Below are 15,539 nucleotides of genomic sequence, written 5' to 3'. Positions count from 1 at the left end.
ATTATATTAAAGTCTCAACGCAGTTTTCTTATTTAAATAATACCGACAGGGGGAATTTTTCGAAAAATGCTGCGAACATCACGATTTTAGTTTCATTGATGTTTATTTTAACGAGATACATGGCTACTCGCCTGTGGCCTGTCATACATAGCTACATGTTTTCTTATTGACAAAATTTTCTAGCAGCACTGTTATTTAGTTAGCTTGCAATACTATTTTGAATCATAACGCTCACAATTGACCAAACGAATAACTAGAGATTATCATTAGAGAAATAAGTAAAGCAAAAAGGTGTATTTCGCCCCTTCAACAAAAAAACAACGTATTTTTTAGACAGTACTATCTCAGCAATTTATTGAAATATTAATTAAAAATTAGTTCCAGCTCTATTTTTTCCTTTACAGAGGTTTTAATCTTAGGACCATTCGCTCCTTTTTCAAGAGAGAAAAATCTAACCCTATGTGGTGGTTTAGGGTTCGAACCCAGGTGTGCTACGTACAAGGCAAGTGATTTGTAAACTAAACTATATCCGCCTCCTAGTTCCAGCATATTTTCTTCTAAAGAACCTGCTATAAAAAGTAATATTGCACATTTTTACAAAAATTCGCTCACATCCCCAATCGAATTATTTAATTTTTTATCATGATTAAATTTGTTAAGTAACCTTGAAGCCCTTACCATACTAACCAAAATTTAGTGGAACGTTTAGTTTAGGATTTAATTGTTGGGAAATGATTAATTCTAAATGCAAACATAGTTTTTAGCCAATTCAAAAATTAGGATAGGAACGTTAATATTACAATTAGTAGATCAAACGGTGCTCTCAAATCTGTCCCGCTCTTATTTGTGAACTACCCATAGAAAAATTCTTCCAGATTTTTTTTCAACTAAACAGACATTCGTTCATGCCAGATTTTCAAAATTTTGCAAGATTTTTACAGATATTGAGTTCTACGTTACAACCCAGCGGGGTTACCATTATGCCAGATTTATCTGGAACAGCCAAAGTTTTTCTAAGTTTCCAGCAATAAGTCAAATCTCTTATTCTATCAGATTTTTAAATTATAGAAGTTGTTACACACAAATTTTGGAAATCTGGGTCCTATACGATTAATACACGTTCTATGAAGACCAAAATGTATGCCAAATTTCGATGACTTTGAGTTCGCTTTCAAGTGACAGATTCTGCCAGACATTTTTAGTTGAACTGCCAGATTTTTTTGGAAAAATAGTGGCAACCCTATCTACAGTACATAAGGAACACGAAACTAAAATATTGGTTTCATTACGTGGTACTGTTGTCAGATATTTTTTACGCTTCATATAATCCTGGGGCTCTGCAAATGGAAAGTGGGACGTTTTGCCTCGGTTGGACTTATTATACCATCATAATCTAACCCCACGTTATTAACCAGCCTAACCTAATTCTGTCTATGTTCTTACATTTCCATACCTGAACTCACCGTTGATGTCATCACTATTAAAATCAGTTACTTTCAAGCGAATAATTTGCATTGTGGTTTGTTTTACCTTTTGGAATCTGCAAAGAAAAGGAAACAAAAATAGTTTTTAAGTTTAGCAAGAAACAATGGCACAAAAAATATAAAGAAATTTTGTGTTAAACGCACAATTCGACTAGTCCATGGTAGCTAGGCTAGCACGACCGTACTAGTGGTATTTTGCATAATTCTTAAACAAGAAACAATGACCTAGAACGGTATGCATAGTATGCAAGTATGAATTAAAATTAGTGATAAATAAGTCATATAATTATGAGATTGAATTCAGAAGAACTTCGATGATTTTTTTTCTTCTAGCCTTGTACCGGATGAGAACTTGATTACGCTTTCTAAACTTTGTCTTCCCGAGAAGAGTTTCTCTAAATCATTTTCGGGACTCGAAAACCAAGATCATACTTTCGGACTATAGATGGATGCATGAAAGTTAAACACGGGCACCAACAATGCCGATAATAAATGAGATTAAAAAGTTTTAATGGCTTGCCAACTCATTTTCGTTTATAGCTGTTTTGAGTGGAGCTAGGAAAATCTAAAAAGTTCTTTGATTTGTCTCGGATTGGAATAAAACGTTTCATCTTTACGAAAAAAATGTGCGATCCAAGGCGTTCGATTCATGATTAAGAATTTTTCGAGTGGCGATAGAGAATTAAATTTGGGGGAAAAATCGTTCTACATATGCCATCAAATTTTAACCGCAACGAAGTGTTTGCACTTTTTCTGTTAAAAACTTGTTTATCTTTTTTTAATCAGTTCGTTCATTTGATAGGCTCGTTTGCATTAGCTTGACAATACCCATTTCTTTTGCTGCGGCATAATGTAATTTACGTAAGATACTATTTATAGCAAAACTGAAAGCGTCGCCAATAAATTATGTTCAGCTGCAACATTTTGCTGATCCTTTGGAAATTGTTAAAACTGGGAGATCATAATTTTGAAATTTCTGTTTTTATTAGGTCTAAAAGAAAAACCTACCAGTGAAATGAGACATTTCTTACACATATTACTGTTGGATCATTCATTAGTTTGCACAACTCATACAGTAAGCGTCGGACTAGAGATATGATACGGATAACACCTCGAACAAACTAGATAATATATAGAAAATTAATCAATCAACTGAAAATAAAGAAAAACTAGTATAACAAAAGAAATGAAAAAAGATATCAAATTCATAAAATGAGTACAATGATTGATACAAATCAAATCACAAAATAAATCAAATTAGTTTAGCTCTTTAATGAAAAATTAGACATAATTAAAAATAGTTACAAAACAGCATAGCACAAAAGCGGTGCTTTCAGTCGACTACATTGCAATCTAGTCACGACCATCCTTAAATTGACTTTTGATTCGTTCGGAATTCTCGTTCCGAAGATATGGATAAATGGGACCTATACTAACCAGTACCGTGAAAAAGAAATGGTTCAAACTATTAGAATCAGCATTCAAATTTTTGGAAAAGCAAGTGACCATTGAAAATGTCCTTGGGCATATAAACTACCTTTGAAATGTGAAGATTCTTGATATTACAACTCATATTTTTTGCAAATTAATAGATGGTTGGCCACATTGATTATGAAAAAGGTAAATTGGGGTTTTCAGTACAACTCAGTGTTATTTGTTGACTCACTGATTGTTACCCTCGCTAAAGTATTTGCGAATACGTGGCTTTCAAACGAAACGTGTACTGAACTATCCACCGCCTCTTTGCTAATGGTTATTACCACTGAATATTCAATTGAAGCGTTCTCATTATATGGCAAATATGAGCTACTGAAACTATCGCTATAAGTTAAAATAAACATTATACTTGCATCCTCCATTGAGAGTTCAGGAGGTCTTTGTGAGGCTTTTATTTCCGAATTTGTGGATATTATTGGACCTTGATCCGTTATTTTTCACATATACATACCAATCCAACGAATCTGCAATAGCAATAATATCATCCCAATACAGGTATTCTTAGTTTCCAAATGACATGTTTAAACATAAGTTTCATTCAAAATTCAATAGATGCACGGAGAGTTAAAAAAACGCACGTGGAATGTCTTTTTTCGCAATTTTCTTCTCAGACATCCTTGATTATAGTGTGCTCAGTGTAGAACTGAATTGAATTGGAGTTGCTGTAGTTTTCAGATTTTTTGGTCACATATCTCCCCATAGTGCAACGTTTCGAAGAAATTTCCAGCACCAGCTTTAAAAATACCTGTTTTAACCATTTTATTTAAAAATTTAATGATAAAATGTTACATTATACAGCGAGATCCTGCAAAGTGGCTGAAGCAGTATTATAAAATAAGATTCCAGCTATCCAAAAACATTCAAACTTTTCCGATCTTGTTAGATCCACAAAATCTAAGCGATTTGAAAATATTGAAATTTTTACTAATTTGAGGTACATCGAAATGCTGTAGAGTCAAATACTATGTTTGGTAAAATGTAATTCTATGGAGATTCTTCTCCCTTTTCCACTGATCAACTGTTTAAACAAATGGAAATCCAAATGTAATCACAAAAGCACCTTGAAACTACTAGTATTCGAAAGGATATAGTAAATAGATTTCTGCACTGGTAGGTGGATAGATGCCAAATTTTGGGGGACGGGCATAGCGTAAATGGTAAATCGATTGCCTTGAACGCAGCTCAACTGGGTCCAGTCCGCAGTCCAAACCCCGCACATAGGGTTAGAGATTTTTCCAAAAGAGATTTGTCTAGCCCGAAAAGAGGCAAATGACCCTAAGGTCAAAACCTCTATAATAAAAAAAAGATGCCAAATTGTTCCAAAAACTAGTTATTGTCTATTTTTAGTTCACATTAAAGCATAATAACAGCAATAGCAACAAGGAATAATTTTGGCCAGGGTTCGACCCGTTACTCCTCTGTGCGTCGAGGGAATTTACAGTATGGTAGATTTATCTGACTAAATCACGTCGAAAATGGGAATTAATTAGCTCATGAAACAGACATCGGCATCGAGAGAGGGTAGTTTACCGTCGGCTCAAATGGCTCAAGGACCGGGTATCGGTGTCGAGAGAAATTCCTCCGTCGGAGAACTCTCAGTCGGAGTAGGGTAACTTTACCGTCGGAGACTATCGGAGTATATTGTTATAAGGCTGGGAGCTGAATGACTCACGGGAACTGGAGCTAAATGGCTAACGGTGGCCTACTGGGACGAGAGCTAAATGGCGACGTAATAGATGGTGGCAATAAGTTAGAGACATTGTCCCAATTATGCGACTCGGCCCTTCGGGTCTTGGAAAACATTTGCAAAGTTTGAGCGAATCATAGACATTCCTTGTGTAAGAAATATAATATACGACAAAATAATCATAATATGTCTAAAAAAATTTCTAATGCGAAGTAATACATCATATATTAAACATAAACCAAACCTATAGTACCTATTATATTGAAAAGCGTTTTCCAGACCTAAGTGTAATCCTGGAATTACCTAAACTTTATCTACTTTTGACATCATATGTTGTTCTAATTAAATAGATCAACTTATACATGTAATTCGTAAATTCCCAAACAATCCAATATTTTTCAAATACAAATGAATCACACTTGTTAATGCTACAAATACTGTAGTCGCAATTCTACGAAGCACACTCAAGTGCCCAAGAAGCAAACTACAGTTTTCTCAGCCCTTTGATCGTAATTCTGTTGGAAAAACATCAGCACCGAAGTACCACTAAGCCCACCCCTTACCCTGCGTTGTTAACCGTGCATTCGTCCACAGTCTTCGCTCGTATTTACTTGTAGTCGTATGTGCATACCGGACAGAACGGCAGGAGTCGGACGAAACCAGGAAAAGGATTATGTGCTCTATCCAGACTGCATGAACGGGTGCTGAAAATCGATAAAATGCGGGAAAATTGTCCGAGGTCAGTAAACTGAAAACATAAGCGCTCGGGGATGGCAGCCATATAGGGATGGGGGCAATATCCGTTTAACCCTTTACGATTGGAATGCAATTAGTGTCCTATCGCCTATTGGAAAGCCGGTACCGATCATTTATTCATCAAATTTATTAGATGGGAGAGTTTCGATCACGAATATGGCTGTAGGGGGTAGAAGGAATCAACGCGCCCCCGCATCATGCCAGAAATAATCACCCATCATGAACCCGGAAGACATTCGTTCTATTTTTTCCGCATTGCACTGGCACTGGCGGCAGTATTATAAAACAGGTCCTTTTCAATGTGGCGCTTCCCACTCGAGCGCACCGCACACCGCTTCTCGGCTTCTATGTAACACAGAAAGGAAACTAGGCAAATGGAGGAGAGCCTTTTTCTCTCCTATCCAGCAGTAGTACAATGTTGCGAGAGGAAAATCGATATTTGGAGGTTGGTGACCTCGCTTCAGGGTCGCCGTCGGTCATTCACCTCCGTGGGAAGATTTTTCGCACACCAACACAACAGCCAAATGGGCACAGCTGAACAAAACCGACTATGGAGCTGCTCTTCGCTCTTGATGGGATAAAAGTGCCGCTGGCTGGCTGGCAAGTGCTGAGATGAGATGGCAAATGATGATAACGATGAGAATCCTGGCTGACTGCCATTTCGGATGCTGCCTGTCGTGCACTTTTCTGTTCAAGTGGAAATTGCAGCAGGATCGTTCTGTGGATAGCATACCGCTGCACTAGAGAATGAAGTGCAATGGCAGATTTGGGCATATCCTTTGAAGGACGGCGGTTTGAAATGTTTATGTATTAATAATATTCAATTATGAGAAACAAAACCTGTCGAAATAGAACGTCAACATTGTGGTTGTAATTGAATTGACGATATTTCCACTATCCTGAATAATTCATTAAAAAAATAAAAATAAACATTGAAAAACAGGGATACAACATTTCTGATCAAATAGTATGGCTAGAAAACTCTGAATCAATTTAGCAACACCAATTTGAATCACCTCTTACTTTTTATATTTCAGTGAGTGACTCTTCTAATTTAGATAAGACATATTCACTTACAACTTTGTGAACAAAGATCATATACCTTTGCTTGAAGGATGGGTGGTGTAGAATATAGAGCCTTGCGGGATGTATACTGTATAGTAAGGACCAAAGCACCTTGCTTCAATAAAATAGTTAATCTACAGATAATAAATACCATTTAAACAATTGACAACAGTTTTGATCTCGAAACAGTCATTTCGGAGTAGGTTCCTATGAGGCCGTGGGTGATTGTTCCACGACCAAATAGTTATATGATCCCAGGACGATAATAAACAAACTTCTTTCACGAGATCTGATACCCATATTGCTAAGGATTCATTAAAATCACAAATCGTATTCCAGTACTGAAACATGTCCCCGGAGAACCGGATTTCCGGGAACCAGGTGAACTCCTTTCAGCAGAGTCAAAAAGTGTATTAGATTCCGGAAATTAAAACTTCAAAACGTTTCCACGTCGGTTAGAAAATGACAAGCATTTCAATTTGCAGATACCCAGATACTCTATCGGCCTAAACAAATTTTTGTCATAGATTATCTACAAGTAGTTTCGGTACACATTGGCTACTTTTAATGAAATCCCGGTAGAAGTACGTAGGGGAACCCAGGTCTATTAAGACAGTGGGGGTAATTCGGACCCCCTCGATTTCTCCGAAAATAGCAAGACTTTCTGACTATCGTACATACTCGTGGAACCGTCATTCCGAAACATTAATTTTGAGAGCCGAAGTTGATTCTTTGTTCTTTGTAAAAAAAAGATACAACGTTTTTCGTTGTTTTGCCATTCTCAAAATAAAAATCATTATAATGGAAAAAATCGTGATTAAAGCAACAAATAAAAGTGAAAAAATGAAAGGTAAGTGTTTTGGAAAGATTGGGGCTCTTATTTTATGGAATGATTTTGGTTTGGGTGAAAACAGAGATATTTTCGAGACGCTAACCACTTTAGTGCGATATGAGCGTACGGGGCTGTTCAGACCCCTTCAACCACCGTTCAGCGGCTTGTGGCTACGCACACCAATGCACACGCCACAGCAAAGAAAATACATGGGCCGCCAATCGACAGCTGTGACTATACATACCAGATTAAGTTTTTGTAAAGCAATTTTTTTGCTTCTCAAGGAGTGTCTCTGGTAACTAATTCATAGGTAAACATAATTCCATTGTAAACAATTTTAAGAAAAATGACGGTCTGAATTACCCCGTAGGGAGGTACGAATTACCCCTACATTGTAAAAGGATGGAAAAACGTAGAGGTTTGCAAATTGTCGCCTAGCGCTGCCATTGAGTGGTGCAAATGAACTTTTGATGGCACAAAAATGTAGCTGAGGCTTCAAACTATTAGGACTTTCGACCGGTAACTTTTTTCACATCTATCCACCGGGCGATTTGCTTAAGTAGGTCCGAATAGCCCCAGGTTCCCCTATATTTAGCATGATATAAATCTCATTATATTAGGTCAGGTCGGATACATTTTTATATTTTAAGGCATACATTATAGAAAAAAAGCAACGTGAAATTTTTCATGAAGTTGTTCATGGTACATTCTAAACAACTCGATTCAAATCGTGTAAATATGCATTTGTTATAATACCATCACAAAACTGAAACGGTCAGCTTTCAAATGATATAACGCTCGTTGAATGTGAATTTTCTCTTAATTTGTATCGTTAAACATTCAGATTACCTGTTACAAACGAAGTATTTATGCAAAGGCGAATGATCCTGGAAATTAAGCGTTAATAAATAAATAAATAAATAAGTATTTATGATAAATCAATGTATAAAACAATAAATGAAAAATTCTGCTTTAAACCTAGTGGTGCAATTAAGAATTTTTCTCTTATTCGAAGGCTTATTATTTTCAATATAAGGTAGACAATGTATTCAGTTGTTATTACCGTTACCATCTACCGTATGCGTAAAGAAGTTTGCTACATACACGAAATTTGTGTACTCCGAGGGAAAGGCGGTTTTGAATAAATTTTCATATTGCTGAATACGGCAGAAAGTGTTTTTTATGCGTCCGTAGACCTCAAGAACGGTACAGTTTTAGAATAGTGTTTGCGTTTGTTTAAGTGGGAAATTTCACCTCATCGTTATCGTATCGGGTCCCGAAGCATATATTTTGAGGGATGATTTGGTTATGCCACTGTGGGAGCGGGGCTCGGAAGAATAGGTTTTCTAGAATACAAATAGAGAAGACTTTATGTTGATGGAGCCGAAGTCCGTGGTGTTGTCGATGGAAACTGACAGCTTTTGGAAAGCTCCATATAAAATCATACCGTCAGCCCACAGGCGGCACGGAATTTTTTTTACGCTGATTTGAGAAGATTTACTGGCCAAACTTCGAAGTTTTTAGTTGCTAAATCGTATTTCCGATCCCATACGAGGCCAGTAGCATCGCAACTGCATTCGTGGATCGTTCTATCGTATCTCTCGTGAAGCATATTTTCGTGGGTACCTTGCATCAAATCTTGAACCGCAAGTCGCACGGAGCATCTTTACATACTAAAAGTCGGTCATTTTCTACTTTTAAGTCGGCATAATCGTCAGGATTTTGGATAACTTTGGACTTCATGAATCGGTACCAGTCTGAGGTGAAATGACACTCTCCTTGCTCTCCCTCGCTCTAATTCTAAACTCCAACGGCTCAAACGTAAACAGTCTTCAGTATCCATGTAATCGCTGACGAATCCATGAACAGTCGAAAATAATAACCTTCCAAGTAATCGCAGAAGTGTTCAACTGTTAGACCTTCCTTCTTAGTTGTCTGATGGTTCCGTTGGGGAGTAACAAGTTTATGCCAAAAGTAGGCAGCTACTTTCTCACCCTCGGGATGCTTCCGCACCAGAACAGCAGCAAGTGCTACGTCACTACCGTCCATTTGAAGGATGAATTCTTTGGAAGTCTGGTGGGACTAAAACTGGAGGAGTGACTAGAAGTTTCTAAATTTAAAGGAACGCGAGTTCTGACTCGGCGTTCCAAACTAAGCTCTTGGTTTTTATTTTGAGCAGATCGGCCAGGAGTGTTGTTACCTCGTTGAAACGATCAATCAAACGGCGATAATAACCGCACATACTGAGGAAACAACGAAGTTTCGTCACGGTAACTGGTCTCTCGTAGTCGAGGATCGGTTGAATTTTATCAGGATTGGCCTTGAGTTCGTCCTGATTAACAAATAATCAAGAAACTTTAGCTCAGGAACATCAAAACGGGATTGTTTTCCAAATTGATCGGCCACCGCTTTGAGCAGCGGGTCATCGAAAACTTATGGTTCCCATTTGCATCGCCATAGAACCTGGTCTATCAGTCGCACCAGAGTAGTGGAGCTGTTGACAAGACCAAATGGTAGACGAGTAACTTAGAAAATATCCCTGCGGGGAACACTCAGGACGGTGTATTTGTAACTATCCTTGGCCAAGGGCACCTGGAGGAAGGCCTCTTCTAGTCAATGGTAGACAGATACTTCACCTTGGGTAAGCCGACTAATATTCCCGCAAGGTGGAGCAAAGAGGAAAACATCCAGTAAGGTGCGCTCATCGAAACGCATGGCATGGCATGACAAGATCATTAAGATTCTTCAACAAGCCAGCGGTGACAAGGTTCCATAGAATCGGTGACAGCACACCACCTTGAGGACATCCGCAGACACTCAGTTTCCTTATCTCTACTTATCTTAACGATGAGCACAGATGTCGGTTGCAAAGCATTGCGTATATCCTGTTCATGATATATGAAGGTACTCTATGACCTCGTTCTGTTTCCAAAATGGATTCGAAAGACACGTTATCAAAAGCACCTTCAATATCGAGAAAAACTTCTAAACTTGAATGCTTTTGTGAAAAAGCTTTTTCAATATTATAGACAGCATTGTGTAACAGGGTGGTAGTAGACTTCTCCATGCAGCGGGTGCTCGCCCAAGCTAACATCCCGAATGTAGTGGTCTATTAAACGTTCCACTGATTTGAGAAGGAAGGAGGTCAGACTGATCGGTCTAAAGCTCTTTGCCTCCTCATAAGTGACCACCTTTGGAAATGAATTTGACAGTTATTTCCCGCCACGCTAATGGAATGTATCCTGTTGCAAGACTACAAACAAGAATCTTTTTCAAAATATGCTTGAAGTATTCATATCCTTTTTGTAGTAGAACTGGAATGATTCCAGCCTTTCCTGGAGACTTATTCGGAGCAAAACTAATCGCCCATTTGATCGATTCGGTTGTCAAAATTTTACGAGCAAATGCCCAAGAATCAGAACTACCTGAAAGGAACGACAGACGTCAGGAGAAAGGAGACAGACGTCAGTGATGGCTCCGTACAGCCTGGAAAGTGTATGCCAAAAAGACAGTTGAGTACTACATCTTCGTCAGACGAGTATTCACCATTAGCAGTTCTAATCGAACTGACATGAAAATCTTTCGATTTCGAAAGTAACTTATTTAATCTACAAGTCTCTTTGACACTTGAAACATTTGTGCAGAGGCTTTTCCAACTACTTTGCTCAGAGGACGAACGGCATTTATGTATGCTTTGCGAGCCAACGTAAAAGCCTCCGACCCGTCCCTGCGTCTGCGATTCCAAGCTCTTCCACAGAACTTTTTGGGTCGAACAAGTTCGGTATTGCATCAAGGTGTTCCTCTAGAAGCACGCATAACATAACACGACCTCATCCAAGTCACTTGGAGATTCAATCGTTGGAAGATACCCATGAAACCTGGTCGCCAAGCCCTCTTCGTAGAGGTTCGCAGATTTGGGATTACGATATGTGACGATATCTAGCGAGACGTTTAAATGATCAAATACGATGTACTTATGATCAGATAACGACGGTTCGAGCTCGTTTGGTACGAGCCAGTTTGCAAACTCATGCGTAATACCGTCAGAGCAGAGAGTTATATCTAACGCCTCTTCTCTGCCAGCTCGTGCAAATGTTGGGCGATTTTCTGCATTAAGTATGTGCAGATTTGTACTACTGAAGTATTCCATTAATTCGGTGCCTCTCAAATAGGAAAAGCGAGTTTTCAAGGGCTCTAAATTTTAAAAAATTATCACGCTTGGTAAATTAGAAATAACCATCAAGTTTATTCATCAAAGCTTCTTTATTTCATTATTTTATAACTTTGCAGAACATTGCGTGGGTAAATTTCATACATAATAAAAATTAAACTATTGAGCTCCCTAACCACAAAATAGTAAAAATGTTTTCCAAAGACATCATAAATCTTCACACGGTTTGGGCGTAAGCGGGTTTGTCTTCTGGATTCGACTTTGGGACCATAATACATTGGTATGAGTTATAGCTTACATGTATGCGAAAAACCAAGTATTTTATAAATTCGTAACGCAAAAATTGCCCAAACTTGACTCCTCCTCTCCTGTTACAAATTTCTTTATCTCATCCTTCTCTAGTACGTAATAAAGTCCTTAGAAATTGTTTACTATTCAGTAAAAATATGTTGCGTAACGTTCTGGTTTACCCCCCCCCCCCCCTTTCCTCATATGACTCATCACATCATAATTTGTCGTATCCCCTGCCCCTAAAATGTTACATAATTTATTAATGAGCTCTGGGTGATTCGGAAACGTTATTTTTTATGATGGTGCAGACAATATCACGCATATGATACGATACAACGATTTATCATTCATTTGTACCACGATAAAGTGTACAACGTCTTTTCTAAACAAACAACAGATTCTTTTTTCTATGGATCGCCATGAAAAGTTTAAAAATGACAATTGTTTAAACATAATAATATAGTTTTATTTGATCAGGATAAGTTCTTTGATTTTCATTGATGTATGTATCATAGAAGATTGGTTGATGATAAAACATAATGTAGAGCAGATATTTAGTTTTTGTAGATACCGGTGCTGATTTGTCACGCGTAATCTCATCATGTAATTTAATCGCTCAATTAAACTTTTCTTTCCAGTAATTTCCCCCATTTCAAAATTGGCAACTTTCTGAATACGCAATGATATTTAGTGTAAGTCATCGTTTCGAAAAGTTACAGTAGAAATACTGAACAAAGACGCTTCGAATTGGTGCAACGTTAATAAAAATGTGTTGTATGCTAATTTTCCTTATACTCCGTTCACACTACGAGTTAAAACGTTTTTTATCGCTATCTTGATGACAGTTTTCTTGTTGCTAATTATTATAACATGTTTTAACTCTGTAGTGTGATCATAGCATTAGATCCACAAGTGAAGGAAACATTTTCAAACGACATACAGACAACCTCCTAATATTAAAGCAAATTATCGGACAATGATTATCGTGCTCATCATTGATAGGTCAAAATCATTAGGATATTAACCCTAGAACGTTGCACTTGCGTTTTCCACCTTAGAACGTTGCACTGGGGTAAAAATGTACCCCACGCGTTTGATCGCGGATCGCGGATCGCGGAATTTATTGAAGCAATGATACATAAATTGGTTTGAACAAAATAAAAATTGAATAAATCGCGGTTTTGACTTTTTTCATAAACATTACTATAAATCGATTTGAAAAAAATCAAATTATTCTATAAGTTGAAAGAATGGTATCAAAACGCTATAAAATGGAATTTTGATATTTTAAAAAAAGTGCAATTATTTGGAAGAGTGAAAGTTTAAAAATTGGGGTTTGGAAAATTTCACGAAATGGGGTGGAAATTGAAATGAAAAAAATAATTTCTGGCCAGTAATACATTGGTAACATGCAACGTTACTGTTACAGCAGTAATTGTGTGCAAACTATACTTGCGAGTCATTGCTTTGAAAAACTATAAAAAATAAACAATACAACAATAAAAAACAGCAAAAATGAGAACGATTTTTTGTTCCGCTTCAAAATTTATTTAAATTAATTGAATAAATGATAAAAAGCTATTATATAATACTATTTGTTACTTATGCAGTAAACAATCAATATTTAAACTAGTATTGTCACGAGTCACATTTCCACTGAGAGTACGAAACCTGACGAAATACTAACGGCAACCGTACACTGGGGTACAAATGTACCGCACTTTGACACCTGCTTCTACGAAGGCTATAAGCAAACTAGCTATACCATCGTTTCCTACTCTGACTAGGAACTCTAAATTGAATTATGGTTATGATCCCAGGTCGGAAAATGCCGAATTCTTGTCTTTACATGGCTCCAAAGAAGGCGTGGGGTACATTTGTACCCCAGTGCAACGTTCTAGGGTTAAATTTTGGTTTCAAACCACCAAAAAGATCGAAACAAATTTAATAAGAAACAAATTTCGTAAGAAAATAAAATAAACCCATTCAGCTGCAAACGAAATCTGCGATAAATAGCGTGAAAAGCAGCTCAGTCTACCGCAGGAAGACGCAATAAATTCCGCCAATTCCTCCTCCCATGTAAAGATCACACAGTTCCATCCGTCAATTTATCAATCGCTTGATTAGTGTCAGAATACACTACGACATGCAACCGACGGTTATCATCCAGGCAGCTGCAGCAGGCGGCCCTTGGTGGACATCATCCACAGTTGAAAAAGTTTCATTCCGGACAAACCAGGCACGAATCCCCCTCTCGATGCTATCGATTCATTTGCTGCTGCCTGTGCGCAGTTGAAGTACCGGACGAGGCACTAGGCAAAACTCGAAGCAAGGCGTTATATCCGTCCTTTAGACTTTAGAACAATGCATTCGAGATGTGGCAGCTGTGTCGCGTTGCATAACTGCATAGACTAACGACGCTGGGGACTGAGGGAATCGAACGTCGTTGGTCACGGCGGTAGACGAGAGAATCAGCATCAGCATCACCATTCACCACCAGCTGCAACCGCTGAGCTGCAGCGGCAATTCGAATGCGATTGGGGTAGGTCGTTGTCACTTATTAGTTCGTGTATGCGGAAGGACAAAGTGTGAGTGCAGTGCAATTGCAAAAACCTCCAATCAGTCTGTCTGCTCTGGTCTGGTTTGTACTATTTATACATAGGCTGCAGAAGCGGGCAAGTACGGGGCCAACAGATACGGTTTTTAACAGTGAGTGTGAGCGAGAAAGCGATAGAGAAAGTAAAGTACGACACAATGCAAACAACCCCTATTTCCACTGCGACCAGTGCACATTCCGCGGCAAACCAAGGCGGCATGATCGCTCGACGATGCACCAGCCGCTGGTGGATGCCGGAGGTGCATAGTGGGCCAAGATAAGCTTACACTCCATTCACTAGTACTGCGGCAGCTGGGTGGAAAATATATACAATAAGGCAAAGAGTTGCCGTACATGAGGAACAGTCTAGGATGGGGTGTGTACTAACTGCAGAGGGTTTTTTTCTCTCTACGTGATGTCAATTTCAGGACCTGTGCAGAGGTAAGAAACGAGACCGGTGAGCGACAGATTGTCGCCGGGTGGTTGTCGTTTATTGATTTTGGTATTATTTTCCATTCTGCCCCTTTCACCGACCGGGGAGTGATTTGAAGTGGAAACTAGGAAGTGATCGTGCAAAATAAAAGTCGAAAAGTGGTAGCGATTGTTTGTTGTTTCGTTTGACGGGGATTTATAATTTGTGGCAGCTGGGAAGGAGGCGGATTTCTTTGTGAATTTCTTAGAAGTTTTTACTAACATGGCGTTATCAGTGTCTTTTAGGTACATCTAAAACTTCACAGAAACTATCAAAATGCTCTTAATTTTTATACACTTTTTAGCACCGATAACATTGTTTTATATACGTTTCATTAATGTTATATAAATACAATAACTAATATGTGTAGTTACTAAAAAAAACAATAAATTCACAAAACAAACAGAACTGCCCAGTGTGAAATTTATTTATGAGCAAGAAAACTGGCAGATTTGTTTCATCGGGAACACCCAAAATACTTTGAAATCTCCGCACACACTTCTGATACTTAACATCAGGTATAGATTAGTTGAATATAGTTCCATTTCATAATATTAAAAAAGGCAATGATGCACTTATAAATTTGTAACTATTCTTGTTAAAGTATGAAAAGCAAAATAAAGTTTTCGAAAATGGAGCAGACACCTTTACTAAAGTTGGCATATCTTTATCTTGAATCCTGATTGCG

At 38.0% G+C, this 15,539-nt stretch overlaps 1 long non-coding RNA gene across 1 annotated transcript in view; it reads right to left on the bottom strand.

The window, feature by feature from the left end:
- Positions 1 to 1,429: 1,429 nt before the first annotated feature.
- The window catches only part of LOC131693043 (uncharacterized), a 105,344-nt gene continuing 91,234 nt past the window's right edge, over positions 1,430 to 15,539 (bottom strand). The window contains exon 3 of the long non-coding RNA XR_009306138.1: positions 1,430 to 1,540. This is a non-coding gene — a long non-coding RNA (uncharacterized LOC131693043). The remainder of the gene's footprint in view (positions 1,541 to 15,539) is intronic.

This window comes from Topomyia yanbarensis, chromosome 3 (assembly GCF_030247195.1).
Source record: "Topomyia yanbarensis strain Yona2022 chromosome 3, ASM3024719v1, whole genome shotgun sequence".
Classification (NCBI taxonomy): Eukaryota; Metazoa; Arthropoda; class Insecta; order Diptera; family Culicidae; genus Topomyia; species Topomyia yanbarensis.
The sequence above is the reverse complement of the archived record's forward strand: the minus strand, read 5'-3'. Positions and strand labels throughout refer to the sequence as shown.